This window comes from Cavia porcellus, unplaced genomic scaffold (assembly GCF_034190915.1).
Source record: "Cavia porcellus strain 051 isolate PalLab524CR breed Dunkin Hartley unplaced genomic scaffold, mCavPor4.1 scaffold_7, whole genome shotgun sequence".
NCBI lineage: Eukaryota > Metazoa > Chordata > Mammalia > Rodentia > Caviidae > Cavia > Cavia porcellus.
The window spans coordinates 41,958,674-41,974,004 of record NW_026947490.1 but is presented as its reverse complement, the minus strand read 5'-3'; the positions used below and the strand labels follow the sequence as shown (position 1 = coordinate 41,974,004).

Here is a 15,331-nt window from a genome sequence, read left to right as displayed (position 1 = left end):
AGGGGTCATCTAACTCAGTGCCGAGGCCCTTGCTTCAAGCCCCAGTCCTGGTGACCTTCCCACACCTTGTGCTTCACTGTCTTAACACTGCTGAAGGGTGTATGGGTAGAGGGCTGATGTGTATAAGGGATGGTAAAGAGCAAATAAGTACCACTTTATGTTGGAAAAACTTAAAAAATAGAAAAACAGCCATTTAAAAAAATTTTATTTTTGAGATAAGCCTTGGTAAGTAGTTCTGACTAACCTCAAATTCACTATGTAGCCCATGAACTCACAGTGATCCTCCTGCTACAGCCTCCTGAGTGCTGGGATAGGCATATGCCACCCACACTTGACCTAGCAGTGAGTTTTCAGTGATGATCATCTGTAAGGGATGTTGGCAAAATCCTAAAAAGTGATTAGTTTTCATTTTTGATGGAAAATACTGCTGAAGAAGCTAGGTGTGGCCATAGGCCTGTCATTCCAGCACTCACAAGGCTGAAGCAGGAGGATCATCTAAGTTGTAGCCCAGCCTGAGTTACATAGCTCAAGGCCAGCCTGAACTATATAGTGAGCCCCTGTCTCAAAACAAAAAAACTGCTGAAGAATTAGGTCGGGTCCCCTATCAAAATTTTAAAAACACTGGAGGTGTAGCTGTAAAGATTTTGGGTTCAATCCCCAATAAGACCAAAAATTTTTTTCTTCTACTTCCAAAGCTTAGTAAATGTGTGGCAGTGTGGCTTACACCAGCTCAGCTGGTGTAAATCTGTATTTAGCAGGCCATCTTATTGTAGAGGGTGTTGAATGCCTGATACGTAAATTGCTGGAATGCAGCATTTCTGGAAGTCAGGATCTTCGTAGGCAGTTTGTAATCATCTGTGTTAAAGGGTAGATCACAGGTGAGAAATAAAATCCACAGTAATAATGTCTGTGGCTCTGTCAGAAACTTAGCTGCTAGTGAGAATCAGGTCTCTTGTTTTGGGTGCTTCTTCCATTTGCTAGTGAGCAGTCCAGGGCTGGCGCTGGTCTTCCCTGGCTGGCTCTATCACCCTGCTTGCCAAGTCACTTCCATTGTGCTGATCAGTTAAGAGCTGATGAGACTCAGAGGCATCAGAGGTAAGATGGCAGGTGAACCTGGCGAGTTTCTAAGGCAAAGACAAGGGCCAGAGGACTTGAGGCTCTTGCTTGGGTTTTGTTACAGTTTGGATCTGTAAGCATATGTGTTAAAGACTTGGCCCCCAGTGCAGCAGTATTTAGAGGTGGGGCCCTTGATGGGTGGTGGGATGATTGGATCATGAGGGCTCTGCCTTTGTGAGTGGATTCATCCATTGTAGGGTTCATATAGTTTGATGGGTTTGCAGGGAGGAGATGTTATCAAAGCAATCTCCCTCCTTGCATGTACCAATCCAGCCTCTGTCTCACTAGAGGCTTATCTCGGGCATACAATAACAAAGGTCTTGTCTTGGAGATGAAGGGTAACAGGAGCCCACCCTGGAGAAGGACTGGATTGTGGTAGAACCTGTCACATCCTCTTATCTCTCCCAGCTCACAGAAGTCTGCCTAGATCTCACTAGAGTCGCTACCATTTCTCTGCTCACTGTGCCTAATGGAAAAAAACACTTGATCTTTAGGAGGTGGTGTGGAAGGCTTTCCCTTGTCCTCTTTCCTGTTTCTTGAAGGACATTTCACACCAAGCAGATAAATAAATGGCACAGAGACTCAATGAGCCTCCAGCTCCTGCAGTAGTGGGAAAGCTATGGAGCCCTTTAAGAGTTGGACCGCAGTGCCTAATACACTTGTGTCTAGCTCAGACGCAAACGAGATTGGAGTTTATTTGGGCAAAATTGGGCTCTAGCTCAGAGCAGGGATGGAACGAGGAATCAAATCTGATAATGTCTAGTCATATTTACCCAACCGTGCATTTTCCTACCACATGTTCAACATTTTGAAATTCAAATCACATTTATACCTTGGACATTGTAAGAAGACTATTTTTATCCCTGCAGTAATCATCTAATTTGCTGATTACAGGTCTCAAATTGCCACAGAGAACTCAATTTTTGAAAGAATTGTCCTATTTGATCAAATACGTTATTCAAGCAATGCAGTCATTTGTTCCACAAGGTTACCTGCCAGGCAGAGTTAACCAGTAGTAATAGCATTAGAAGCCTATACTTAAAATCAAGCATTAGCTAATCTGCCTGTGACAATAGAGTCTTAAATATAATTTGCGGCAGATACTTCAGTTCCTGCACTGACAGACAATTGCATTTTGTAGTCAATGAGCATAGATTTTTCCTACCTCATCCTAATTCTAAATTTAACTCCAGAAGATTCTAATGTGCTCAGTTTCACTGGCTTACCAAACACTATTTCCCAGGTGCCTCTGCCAAGAGGGCAACACTTTCCTTTATTAAATAAATACCTCACTATCCTATTCCCTTTTAAAATTATTTTCCTGATCAATGCCAATTCCAAAAGTAGCGTCTGCAGTGAGGTTCACGTCTACTGCTGGCTCTTCCCAGTTTGATGTCCCAGATGCTCTCTTACTGAGCCCCTATTGTGTGCTGGGCATCGGCAGTCCTGGGGACAAAGGCATGGAGTGTGCATGAGAGGCTCAGGTAAGCACACAGGTAGGCAGGTAAATGACTGGAAGCCCTGAACAGCTGAAGTACAACAGGTGGCCCTGGGGAGCAGAAAAAGTGCTCACAGCTGGGGTAGAGGAAGAAGATGAGACCAAAGAGGTGACAGAGACCATGTCACAAGGAGGTTTGGCACATCAAACGGGAGATGGGTGTGGCCTCCCCAGCAGCAGGAAGCTGGGTTGGTAAAGTAGAAAGAGGTCACAGTGATATGCTCATAGCCAAGGAGAGACTGAGGAAACAGGTGCAGTTATGTTTCTCCATGCCATCGAAAATGACCGTGTAGCCCATAAGGAACAAGAAGGAAAGCAAGGGAACATCTGTGAGAGCCTGCTGTATAGTTCAGTGACACAAGCACCTGCCTAGCAAGTGCAAGGTCCCAAGTTCGATTCCCAGCATAAAAAACAAAGAGCCAGTGTGCCAACACAAAATGGCCCACCTGAGATTCTCTTCTGAGAATCTCTGAGATTCACACCTTCTCTTCGGAGAGTCACACCTGGGTGCACTCCACCTTAAACCTTGCCCTTTGCAGGGGTCCAGCCTGTCTCTGGCCCACATTGATGTCATTTCTTCAGTGAGCTAGGACCCAGCTCTGCCACTTTAACTTCTCCAAGCACACTGTCCTCTTCTGTGAAATGGTGACTAAGGATGAAAATACTATTTACCCCATGGAATGCAGGGAGGAAGCGGGACAGTGCATTGATGCTGTTTGGCCCAGGGCTTGAGACAGGAAAAAGAAAGAAGAAAACACAGTCACTGTCCCTGTTGTGGCCACCCCTGAATCCAGTGGTGTTACTATGATTCAAACTCCTGTGTGGGGTTCAGAATTGAGGGCAAGTCCTCACCCTGTGGTCAGATTCTCAGAGGATGAGGCTAAGGGAAGCTTCTTGTGTGCTCTGCTTGGTCCAGCCGAAAGCAGAGGGAAGCCCGGAGACACTTAGCTGTTGGCTCTGATGCACCCTTGGTCTCCACTCCTCCCAACTGCACCCTCTTCTCCAGCAGAAGCACCATCTCCTTGTCCCCTTCATGAGCAGCCCCCTTGAAAGCATCATCTATAACTGCTCTCACTCCCTCCACAGCACCTTCTAGCTGGGCTTCTGCCCTCGCCAAAGCCACCTATGACCTCTGCTATTGTTTGTATTTGGAAGGTTCTGCAAAGGCCATGTGTTCAAGGCCTGATCTTCAACCTGGCACCGTCGAGATGGCGGAAGCTTTAAGAGGTGGGCCCTGGAGGGAGGGTTTAAGTCACGGTGTAGGCCCTTGAAGAGGCCAGGGGAACATGAGTCCTTTCCTCTTCTCTTTCACTACATTATCATCAGCGGAGCAACTCTGCTCCACCACACACTTCCGCCACTCACTGGAGGTGGAAAATCCCGTCCCTGAGCAAGCTCACCACTCGGAAGCCCTCACCACCTCCCCTGAGTCTCCCTAACCTCTACATCATATTCCTACCCCAGGCTTCTCTGGCTTTGTACCTGCATGCACACAGCAGAAGAGTCTTCCACCTTCCGTCTCTCCCCTACAGCATACACTCTTCCATCTTTTCTTGTTAATACCAGCCTGAAAATGGGAAGTTCTTGCAGCACGATACACACAGGAGAACTATTCAACTCACAGGTCATCAGAGAAATGGAAACCAAAATAATGAGATCTGGTCATGCCCTCCCATCAGGGTGTAGGGGACAGTACAAAAGGATCCCTGTGGATCCACTACCCAGGTTTGCCAAATTGGCTTCCTACCATTTGCTTTTAAGGAATATACCATGAAAACCAAATCGAAGGCCCACAGGTGTCCCTTCCCAAGCTCATGGTCCTTAATTGCTCTTCAGAAGAAAATGATTATGCATAATTTCCATGTCTAGTCTTCAATTTTTTTATTATTTAATCTGGTTCTGTAAGCAATAAATAGAATTACAGCAAACATTGGTCTGGGTGTTAAAAAATTACACAAATCTGGATCTTACATATCATAATGGCACTTGCTACTTTCTTTTATTTTTATTTTTAACTTTTGGGAGGTTTTGAGATAGGAACTTGCTATGTAGTAAGGCTGGCTTTGAACTCACTATGTAACCCAGGTTGACCTCAAACTGGTGACAGTTCTCCTGCCTGAGCCTTCTTAGAGCTGGGGTTAGAGGCATATGCCAACCACACCTGGCCATAGTTATTTGCTTTTTACACTATTTTCACTATTCACCTATGTTATACTTGTATGGCGGTGTTCATTCATACTTAATGGTGGTAGATGGCTGCCTCGTGAGAACAGGCCATGACACACATACTCCCCCTCAGCCTGATGTGCTAGGAGACTTTCTTTTCCTTTACCATCACAAATGGTGCTGTGGCTGATATCTTGTGCATGTGTGCACCAATCTGGTGCATTCCTCTAGAGTACACTCTGGGTGAGGAAGGAATGGCTGGGTTAGAGGGCATGTGCTTTGCATCCTTCTCCAAATTACGCCAATTTACACTCCCAGCTGGGGAGGGCGTGTTCCCAACCTCCCACATTTCTTCCTACACTTGGTATTGTCAACTTTTCTTCCCATTAAAATAACTATTTTAAAAAAATTTATTGGTTTTACTCTAGTTATGAATGTAAAGCTTGTTAGTTATAATAAACTAGAATACTACAACTGTGTGCAACATAGAAAGAGAAAATCCCCCGAAGATGCCATTTTTAACAGTGTTGGTATTAAAATAGGGCACCTTACTGCAAAGTTGTTCCCTGCACATGCTGGCATATGAATAAATGAACATATTTACTGTTTTTCTACAGGGATGTTTAATCCAGTTGAATCACCTGTAAGTGGTTTAAAATGCACATGCAATAGACAGGTTTGGTGGCAGGTACCTGCAGTCCTCATTGTTAATGAGGCTGAGGCAGGAGGCTTGAGCTCAGATATTCAAGGTCAGCTTTGACAAGTGAGGCTCTGTCTCAAAAATAAAATAAGTGCATACAAAAGTCATTCTCTTTGCGTTCTTATTGCTTAGTAATTATCTGCCAATTTACCTGACACAAAATAGGTGTTCATTAAATATTTGCTCTGTGTACAAATAGAAGGGTTGATTCTTACATAGTCTCTTTCATTATGCTTCTTACTTTTTCATGCCCAGAAGAATACAAATTATCTTCTACTTGCAAAGCACCAAAAGTAAGACATTGAAAGAGATGAAGCAAGTCCTGATTCTGGCCCTTTCCAGAGCAAAAGAATTGCACATCAGTGAATTCCAGTTCCTGGCAGGAAGTACTCCATCACAGTATGAGAAAGCAGCTGGAACAGATCTTCTCTATTTTTGAAACAGGGTCTCCCTATGTTGCCTAGGCTGGCTTTGAACTCAAGATCTTCCTGCCTCAGCTTCCCAAGTGCTGGGATTCTACCTATGCATGATCATACCTGACTCATTCCTTTTAAGAAAAACCAAAAAGTCCAGTGCTCATATATTCTAACAGTCACAGCTTGAGCCATTCAGAAAAGGCTCTGCATGCTTCTTGCTGTGTACCTAACCAAAGGCTCTCTTGATGTAGACAAACAATCAACATTCAGTCTGTGTCTGATGGTGACTTGATCTGACTTGGCCTGATGGTGACTCGGTACTTCCCAGATGTCCCATACTTTCTATTCATCCTCCAGACTCTGGGAATTCACATAACAATCAGGCTAAAGCACAGGGTACAACACATCAGAGCCTGAGAGCCAGGTAGGTGTGCGATAGAATCATGTCATGTTTATGATGCCAAGAGCTTTTCCATCCCCTTTAAGCCAACACTTACAGCCCACTCAGATATGGCTCCCAGCTCTGCAGAGCATGCAGCCTGCACTTGCCAGAGCCCTCTTCATTCCTTACCATGAGTCACCATGTGTGGTCTCGCATTGCTGTTCATCTTCCACACACCTGGCACGTCTTCTTGGAGTAGACAGATTTCTTGTATCTGTGACCTTCAAATGGGAGAAAACAGTATAGGTCAAAACAGAAGAGTACTTCAAGAAAAATGGCAAAGAGAGCCTAATTCTCTCCAGACACTCAGGCTAATTGACCATGGGTAATATTCAGCACAAAATATCTCATCATCCAAAGACATGTTCTTTTACCTGCCTCTGTCCCAAGGACTCGGAATTTGCTATGCTTGGGTATATGCAAGAGACTCAGTTTTAACACCATTCAGCTTGTTGCTTACTTGCTTTGGAGCCTCAGTTTCCTCAGAAGTCCAGGCAGGCTGCCAGTAGTCCAGGTCAGAGGCAAGGAAGCCACAGCACAATCTCCCAGCATGCACCAGGAATTGAGCCCAGCCTCTCAGAGTTGACACGTTGCTTTCTTTTTCTCCTCAAGCTCTTGTCCTCCTGATAATGACAAAACTGGTTTGGGTGTTCTCAGGTTTGCAATCACATTCAGGAAACTCCTCCTCAACTTCCTTTTATGCAAAGACAGTTTCATTTCTCTAGATGTCAGGCTGGGTAGGAGGTGAGGGTAAGTGTGCAGGAAGCAAGGTAGAAATCAAGCTGCTAAGCAAGTGAACCTCACCCTCCCCTGGCTCTCTTGGCTTCCAGGATATCTGAAAGGTGACTTCTGACCCTTAGTCCACCTAAGGCTTGTCAAGGCCAGAGGGGGGCAGGTAAGGTTCCAGGGTGGCTGCCTGAAAATGGTCCCCCCACACCTACTGCAGACGGGGGATTGGAAGGTACCTAGATGCCCTGCAGGGGCTCTGATGAACAACACTGGGTGGAAGGGACCTCGGGCCTCCCTCAGAATCCTTCCAGCATGGAGCAGGCTGGTGGCTCCTGGAGAGTACCGAGCACTGCCTCGTTAGAAAACCTTCTCTTAATTCTGCCCCTGTGATGTGGATGGAGAAAACTGAGGCACAGGAAGATAAATCATGGTTGGAAAAGATGGATCTCCAGATCCTGGGGGTGATTTCTGGACACTGTGCATTTCATCAGTGTCCATGGCTGCTGTAAGGGGTGGCTCATCTGCAGAGAAGACAGATGCAGACGTCAATAAGGAATTCATGGAAGCACAAAAGGCGGGTAGGGTGGGGCTTATTAATTATATTTCTTTTATCTTCATAACAATGGTGTGTCATAATCGACACTGAATGTGCCCAATGGATGCTAATGATTTCATCCTTTTGTTTCTATTGGAAACAAAAAACAAAGTCTGTCTGCCCAAGCCAGGCCACCCCAGCATGAGCCTGGAGCCCAGCACCTGAGCCTCTCTGCCTGTTATTTTTGAACCCTCACTCTCTCTCATGATATGAATGACAGTCTTGCCTGGCAGTGCCTGCTCACCAATCCTCCAGCCTTCCCCTTCATCCCACTTTGCTATGAGCTCACACAGATACTCTGACATTGGAATTGAGCCCTTTTTCTTTTTCTTTCTTTTTTTTGGTCTTTTGGAGACAGGGTTTAACTGTGTAATTCAGGCTGGCCTTGAATTCACTCTGTAGCCCAGGCTGGCCTAGAATTTGCAGCGATCCTCCTGTCTCAGCCTCCTGAGTGCTGGGATTACAGGCATGCACCAGGACACCTGGCTGAGCCTTTCTTTGAGTACAACGACAGAATGTGTGGGTGTATGTGTGTGAATGAGTGTGTTTGCCCAGTACTTCTCAGCTGGAGACCCCTCAAACCCCATCTTTACTTAAGGGTTCTTTTTGAAGAAAGAAAAAGAAAGAATAAGTTATGAGTTACTTTCTTTTTTCAACTGTACCAACTGTTAAACTGCATTACTTGCAGTAAAGAAAAAGATATGTCTGTTGAGGGGCATGACAATAATCAGAAGGATCACAAACCATTTGCCCACCTCTGTCATCAGCCCAGTATGCAGCCCAGTATGCTGGACCAGTTATCTGAAATGGCACCAAAGTGTTTCACCACTGACATATGCCTCCTGGCCTTCTCTTCCCTGCCTTCTCCCAGATGCCACCCAGTGCAGAGGCAGTTGCACATCTGGCCCAGAAAAGAACATCCTGCCAATGTCCAGTGCTTCCTTCTATGGATGAGAGACAAAATGTGCACATCTGCCATCTATGTCATTACTTGGATGCAAGCTTCACTAGCGTGTGAGGAGCAGGGAGGTGAGGCACAGACAGTGAATAGCTGTTAAATGACAGATCTATGTAGGACTCTTACCCAGATGACTCCAGAACAAGACTGGATGAACTGTCCTAGTCCCTTTGTGCAACATGCCTCTTCCCCTCCAGGAAGTTCCCATTTGTGAGAAGATCCTAGAAGGAAGCTTCAATTTAGCCACCCTCTCCCTGCAGCTCAGCTGGAGGAGCTGTGGAATTTCACTGCAGGGGACTGGAGAGTGACCTGCCATTGAAAATGGGGCCTGGACACAGCTTGAGGAGGGGTCTGTGACTAACTGAGGCGGAGTTTGGAAGGGACTTATAGCCACAGTAGAGGGTCTCACACCTATCCTCACCCCCATGTCTGGCACCAAAGACCTCTGCTCTCACTGGACTTTGGATCTCTAGGGGGCCAATTTGGGCAGCTGGGGGGCCGGGACCTTCCTGGCATTTTGGGTAGCCAATACTCTGATGGAAGTTTCCACCCTTACCCCAAACAGCTGCTGGTCACCCACATTTCTCTGCTGCCATAATAATATCAGCACTGCCGCCCCAGCTCTTGAAAACATGCTCAGTATGACAGTCTGCAAAGTGATCTTGCATTTAAATTTCATCCACAAATCCTGGTTTCCTCCAGACAAGTGCAAACCTGCACAGATGGCCCCTCACACCAAAAAGTAAAAATAACAAAGCTTGCGATTCTGGGCCTCCCTTTTTCTCTGGGCAGATGTGCCGGCTGCACATTTCGGGAGGCACACCGTCTGCAGCCCAGCAGCCGCCTCTCTCCTCCTGTGCATCCTGGGGAGCAGCTGTGGCCCTTCAGGGTGTATTCTTGGAAGCACTGAGTGCCTGAGCCCTAGAAAAGAGGCTGGGGCATCCAGAAGTGTACATTAGTGTTTACCTGAATCCCTAAGACTGGCCATGTTGTCATCCATACAATACTCAGGGAAGGGGCTGAATGTTTGTGGATCAGTGGAAGAGGAGGGCAAGGGGCTGCCATGATACAGGTCAGTACAAACCAAGTGGAGGTGTCAGCATAGGAGAGGTGGGAATCCCAACTTTTTGAACCCTGTGAACCCCAACAAGCCTCAGATGCCTTCAGGATTTGTGAACTCTTTCCACAAACACTGGCTGAGATGCTCCATTCCATGGCCTAGGGATATTGCTATACAAAAGAAAGACCCAGAAAGCAGATGTCTAGAAAACACAGTCAAGACCACCAGTGACTTGTGGCCAGGAGGCCGGGTGGCAGTAACCCCAGTTAGAGACATCCCAAGAGGTTGACTTGCAGGCCAGTTCCACCTCAGATGAGCCATATGACCTGGTGCCTCAGGTCTCATTTAGAAATGATGGCTACTGTCTCTACTTAACCAGAAGCTGAGATGAGATAAAGCATAGCTGTAAGTAAAGCACAATTTAAACTGCCAGGAGAAAAAGGGAATTCATGGATACAAACAAATTTAGGGATTCCAGAAAAACAGCCAGGGGCACACGTAGCCTCAGGCATGGCTGGATCCTGGAGTTTACGAGCTGTCCTCAGGAATCTGGCTCTCCCCCTTGCTCCACTCCGCTTTGTTCTGTGCTGACTTCATTCTTCATGAGGTATTTGCCAGTATCTCCAGGCCGACATTCCTACCAGTAAGTACCTCCTTCCCAGATCCTCTAGCAAAAGTCCTGAGGATAACGCTCATTGGCCCAGCCAGGGTCGCTAATCAGTGTGGCCAGAGGAATGCAGAGCTCCGACTGGCCAGGCATCCTGCATGTGTCAGTCTCTGGGGCAGAGTTGGAGTCAGCCTATGTGAACTACCTGGCTCCACAGAAAGGGGGAAGGGATGCTGGTTTGGCAAAAGCACAAATACAGAAACAAACAACAAAGACCCTCCTAAATAATGAGTGACAGCAGAGATGTGAGTGTGCTCAGGAACAGCTGCAAACATCCTGCTTCCAGCAGGAGGATTCTGCTCCCTGCAGTTGTGTGGCCACTGTCATTCATCCCCTCAGGATTCCTCATTCCCCAGTGCTGCTCTCTGTGCCAGGCATGGGATCAGGGAAGGTTCTGGGCATCCCAGTGGGGAAGCCTGCCCACCAGCTGGCCTCAGGGAAGAGACTGTGCACAGTTGAGGTCTGTGTGATGCCCCAAGTCCCCAAAGTTTCCTTTCTATTGTGTCCTAGGCTTTCCATGTTCCTCTTCCTCAGAAGTCATAGATCCCCAATGTAACCTGGAGGAGAGGAACAGAGACCAGAGGGTGCTCACTAGCTAAGGTCCAGGTGGGGGCTTCTGCACCAAGAAACCCACACAGGGTAGACTCGCCCTCTGGGTAGAGTAAAGGTGCCAAGCCCAGTGTCCTGGAGTTTTGTACAAAGGCCTAGTACTAAGGGGGCCAGACACTGTGGTGCGTGGGAAGACAAAGAAAGGAGAACCATCAGAGAGGGACATGCTGAGGCTGGCCAGTGGGTAAGTGGACTGGGAGGAGGCAAACGGGGTTCAGCTCCTGAGCTGCCACATAGTTCTATGTCAGAGTTTTGATGTGTCCACATGAGTCACCAAAGGAACCTGAATGGAAACTTCCATAAATTAAACCTCGAGGGAAAAACTGGGATCAATCAGCCAGCAGGAAAGCACATAGTTCCCAGCCACCTGGGGCTTCTCCCCAGCAGTGAGCAGGGCACTGTCATCCATCTTGGCAACTGTTTATTCATTTAATCCTCCCAGGGTCCTACAGGTGGGTCTACTAGGGACCCATTTAAGAGAAGGGGAAACTGAGAAACGAAGAGATTCAGCATGTGCCCAAGGCCATTCATGTGACCTGAGTTTAGGGTTATACCACATTTACAGAAAGCCTCAGCTTGGCTAATGTGACGGCCTATTGACACCAGCTCTCGGGTCCCCAAAACCCAATCTAGGGCAGAGGAGCCAGCTATCAGCCTCCAGGGATTGCAGACCCCAAGGAAGGCCCTAGCTCCATAAGCCTGGAAAAGGTGCCAATTACTGCTCTGGAGTCCGGCAGATGGTATTCCACCTGGAACACGTTTTCCCTAAGCCAGAGCTCTCCTGCCCTGCTCTCCCCGCCCCCCACCAGGTTGGGCTGACAGCTTGACTCTGCCCAAAGCCTGGCCACCTCGGTGTGCGGCGCCTCCCCGCGGCAACAGCAGGTGCAGGAGAGGAAAGACAGGAAAGAGGAGGAGGAGCAGAAGGAAGAGAGGGCGGAGGAGGCAGGAAGGGGACGAGAAGGAAGAAAGGCCTGCTTGGGCAGCAGTCAGCTGGGGAACAGGAGCTCCCGAGTGTTCTAGGCGTCTTCCCTGCAGAGGCGCTGCACTCTGGCTCCAGGAGAGGACCGGGGTCCTGGGGAGCTGTGGGTGCAGGGGGAGGCAGGGCCAGAGGTCCGGGCAGGCTCCATCCTTGCCACACCCAGGCGGCAGCTATCGCGACGGTTTGGCGAGCGCCGCCTCTAAGCAGGCACCGCCTCTGCCATCGCAGGGCACCAACGGGGATCTGGCATCTCGAGCGTCCCAGACCGCACTCAGCTCCGAGAGGCTGACTCTTGGGCCCAGCGGCGGTCAGAAAGTCTAAGCCACCGCCCGAGCGCGGAGGAGCCGGCGGCCCGAGGTAGGAGCTGGGTTGCGCCGCTTTCTAGCCACGTGGCTTTGGCAAGTCCGTTCACCCCATCTGTAAAATGGGAGAGCGCTCGCCTCGCGGGTTATCACATGCTTATCACGGTGTCTACAACAGTCCGGGCCCGGCGGGGCCAACGTCGGGGTCAGCCTCAGCTATTATGGATCCCGCGTAATCGGGTAACCAACGTTCAGACCAAGCATCCTCAGCCCCAGCTCAGCTGGCTGCCTGAGGCCTCCTGGGTAGCGCGCCCTCTACCGCCGCCGGCCCCGCCCTCCCGGCGCCGGCTGCGCTCCACGTGCTGCGTGTTTACCCATGTGACAAGCCCTGCCCTCTGGCCACGCCCACACAGCTCCGCCCACATCCCCGCCCCGCCCCGGCCGCGGCTGCGCATCTGCCACTTGGCCTGGCGGCTGCACGGCCCCACTATACTTACTATACGGATAGCGGCCTCGCCCGCCCGGGGTAGTGAAGCAAGGTCCTTACTCCTGGGCAAGGTGGAGATTTCAGGCGCTCTGCTGGGCCGCGCTTGGACGGCTCAGCACAGACCCCGGCAATCCATGGGGACTCCGTTAGTTTAGCACCGCGGAGGGCGGGGCCGGGCGGCAGGGGCGGAGCTAGGTGGGGGCTTGGGGAGCGCGCTCCACTGTCGGGCGGGGCCTGAGGTGTTGTGGGCGGGTGAGGTGTTGTCCTGAGTTGGCGTGCGCGTGGGCAAGTGTGCGCAGGCGCTTTGGTCTTCTCCGCTGACAGGTTGATCTGGGGAGGCGCAGAGGGCAAGTGCGGCGCTTGCCAGGTTTTCTTCCTGCCTTGAGTAGATTGAAGCCTATAAAACTCTAAGAGCGCGTTAACTTTCATATTGTGCTGAACCTTACAGTCTTGGATTTCTTCGCGCTCGCCCTTCCTGCTGTTTCACCTCCGCTCCTACTGAATCGAGGTGACCCAGGCCGCAGCCACCTGTTAGGGCTTTTGGGCCGTCTTGTCCATCCCCTCATCTGTATGCGAGTAATCCTGATAGTTCTAACAGTAGCAGGCCAATTCACGAGTATGCCAGGCAGTTTCTAAATGTTTTTAGACCATCAGGTGATATAATTTGGACTCTTTCCATCTAAATCATTGTCCCCCCGATGCAGACCCGCTGCTCTGACCTCCAGAGTGTTCTATCCATATCACTGCTAGTCCCCTCGACGGGTGTTCCCTAGCCCTTCATAGCCAGTGTGGGTGAAGTGAAATCTATTTTCCTCTCCTAAAATCTGTTTATCCCTGTTTATCTCTTTAGTGGATGATATCGCCATTGCCCAGCCAAGCAGTCACGCCACCAGACACAAAACACTTGTGGAATCCTGTCACCCCAACCCCCGCCAGCTCTCTTACCTCCATGGTCCGATATCATGCTTCAAACATCGTGATTTACCTGGACGCATAGACGATCTTATTCTGCCTGTCGTCGAACTTTCAATCCAGCGTCGTAGACACCTGCAGAGATTTTCTCAAAGATTAGAAGATTTCTAAATGATTGCATTGATCTTCCATAAACACTAGGCTAAAACTCCAGCGTCTTCATCCTTATAAAAGAAAGAAATAAAGGATGCCCCCCTGGCTCTGTCTCTCTTCGGGGGTTTGTTTCTAGGACTCTCATAATTACAAGGATGCTCAAATATCTTATAGAAAAGGGCATAATGTTTGCACAACCTAGTCCTGTATATTTTATCACCTCTAGAGTGCTTATAATACATAATACCATCTAAATGCTATATAAACATTTATTGTATTGTATTGTTTAGGAAATAATGACAAGAAAAATGTCCACATGTTCAATGCCTGTACATATTTTTTCCTGTATACTTTTGATCTGTAGTTGGTTAAATCCCTGGATGTGAACCTGTGTATATGGAGCACTGATGACTCTGAAAATCCTAGGCTAGGAGTTTAGCTCATCGGGACAAGCGCCTGCCGGGGAGGTGAGTTTGATCCCCAGTACAAAAAAAAAAAAAAAAAAAAAAAAATCCTAGGAAATGCAATAAAGTGAGAAGACTGAGCCGTGTAAGGAGTGGGGCAAAACTCCAACATCGTTATTGTCCACAGTCATCAACACAGAGGAGAGATTAATACACAAATTAGTAAGAGAGTTGAGCAAAGTAGTTTGTTGAAAAGTAAAATATAAGCCAGCTGTGCTAGTGCATGCCTGTAATCCTAGAAGTATGAGAGGTTGAGGGAGTAGGATTGCAAGTTCATTCCCAACCTAGACAATGAAACAACTTAGTGAGACCCTGTCTCAAAACAAAAATAAAAAAGGACTAGGGATATAGCTCATTGTGAAAGCCCTTGGTTCCATTCCCAATGCCACCAAGAAAAAAACTGTTAATAATGGTTCCTCTGCAATACTATTACATTTCCTGAGAATGTTATTAAAACAACATGTCCTGCATAATATTCGAGTATTTATGCATTAAATGAATAAAAATGCACGAGATCTTAAAACAATTTAAAACTTCATTGTTTAGATTTTTGATAAAAGAACTGAATGCATAAATAATGGGATAATGTCTTTATCTTGAAAGAATATAAATTTTCCAAAGATCAAATGATCTTTGTATTAAATGAAATTCCTGTAAAAATTCTAAGCCCAATTTGTATTGGAGCTTGACAAACTGATTATACAGTGTTTATGGAAGAATAAACATCCATAGTATGCTGAGAAAATGTTGAGAACTTTTTTTTGTTACTGGGAATTGAACTCAGGATCCTCCTCTTGCCAGACAGGCACTGTGCCACTGAGCTACATCCCTGGCCTGGCCTGTAATGTTGAAAATGAAGGGATAGTCTTACTCTACACAAATTACACAGTCCTCAGCATTCAAATAATGTAGTATTGGCACAGAAACAAATAGGCAATGAGGGTAGTAACTTTTTCTAATGGAGAAGAATACAATTGGATTCCTACTTAATTCCATATACATAAACTGCAAATAGATTAAATATCTTTTTTTTTGGCGGTGGAATTGAGACAGGGTCTCACTATGTACATCAGGCTGA

General features: G+C 47.7%; 2 long non-coding RNA genes across 2 annotated transcripts; one reads left to right on the top strand and one right to left on the bottom strand.

Annotated features, from left to right (window-relative positions):
• Positions 1 to 4,480: 4,480 nt before the first annotated feature.
• LOC134476942 (uncharacterized) lies at positions 4,481 to 12,895 on the bottom strand. Its single transcript, XR_010048784.1, has 3 exons — positions 12,735 to 12,895; positions 6,799 to 6,961; positions 4,481 to 6,559 (listed from the first exon to the last, which is right to left on the bottom strand). It is a non-coding gene; the product is annotated as an uncharacterized LOC134476942 (long non-coding RNA).
• Positions 11,879 to 13,919, top strand: LOC134476941 (uncharacterized). Its single transcript, XR_010048783.1, has 2 exons — positions 11,879 to 12,292; positions 13,575 to 13,919. It is a non-coding gene; the product is annotated as an uncharacterized LOC134476941 (long non-coding RNA).
• Positions 13,920 to 15,331: the final 1,412 nt, after the last annotated feature.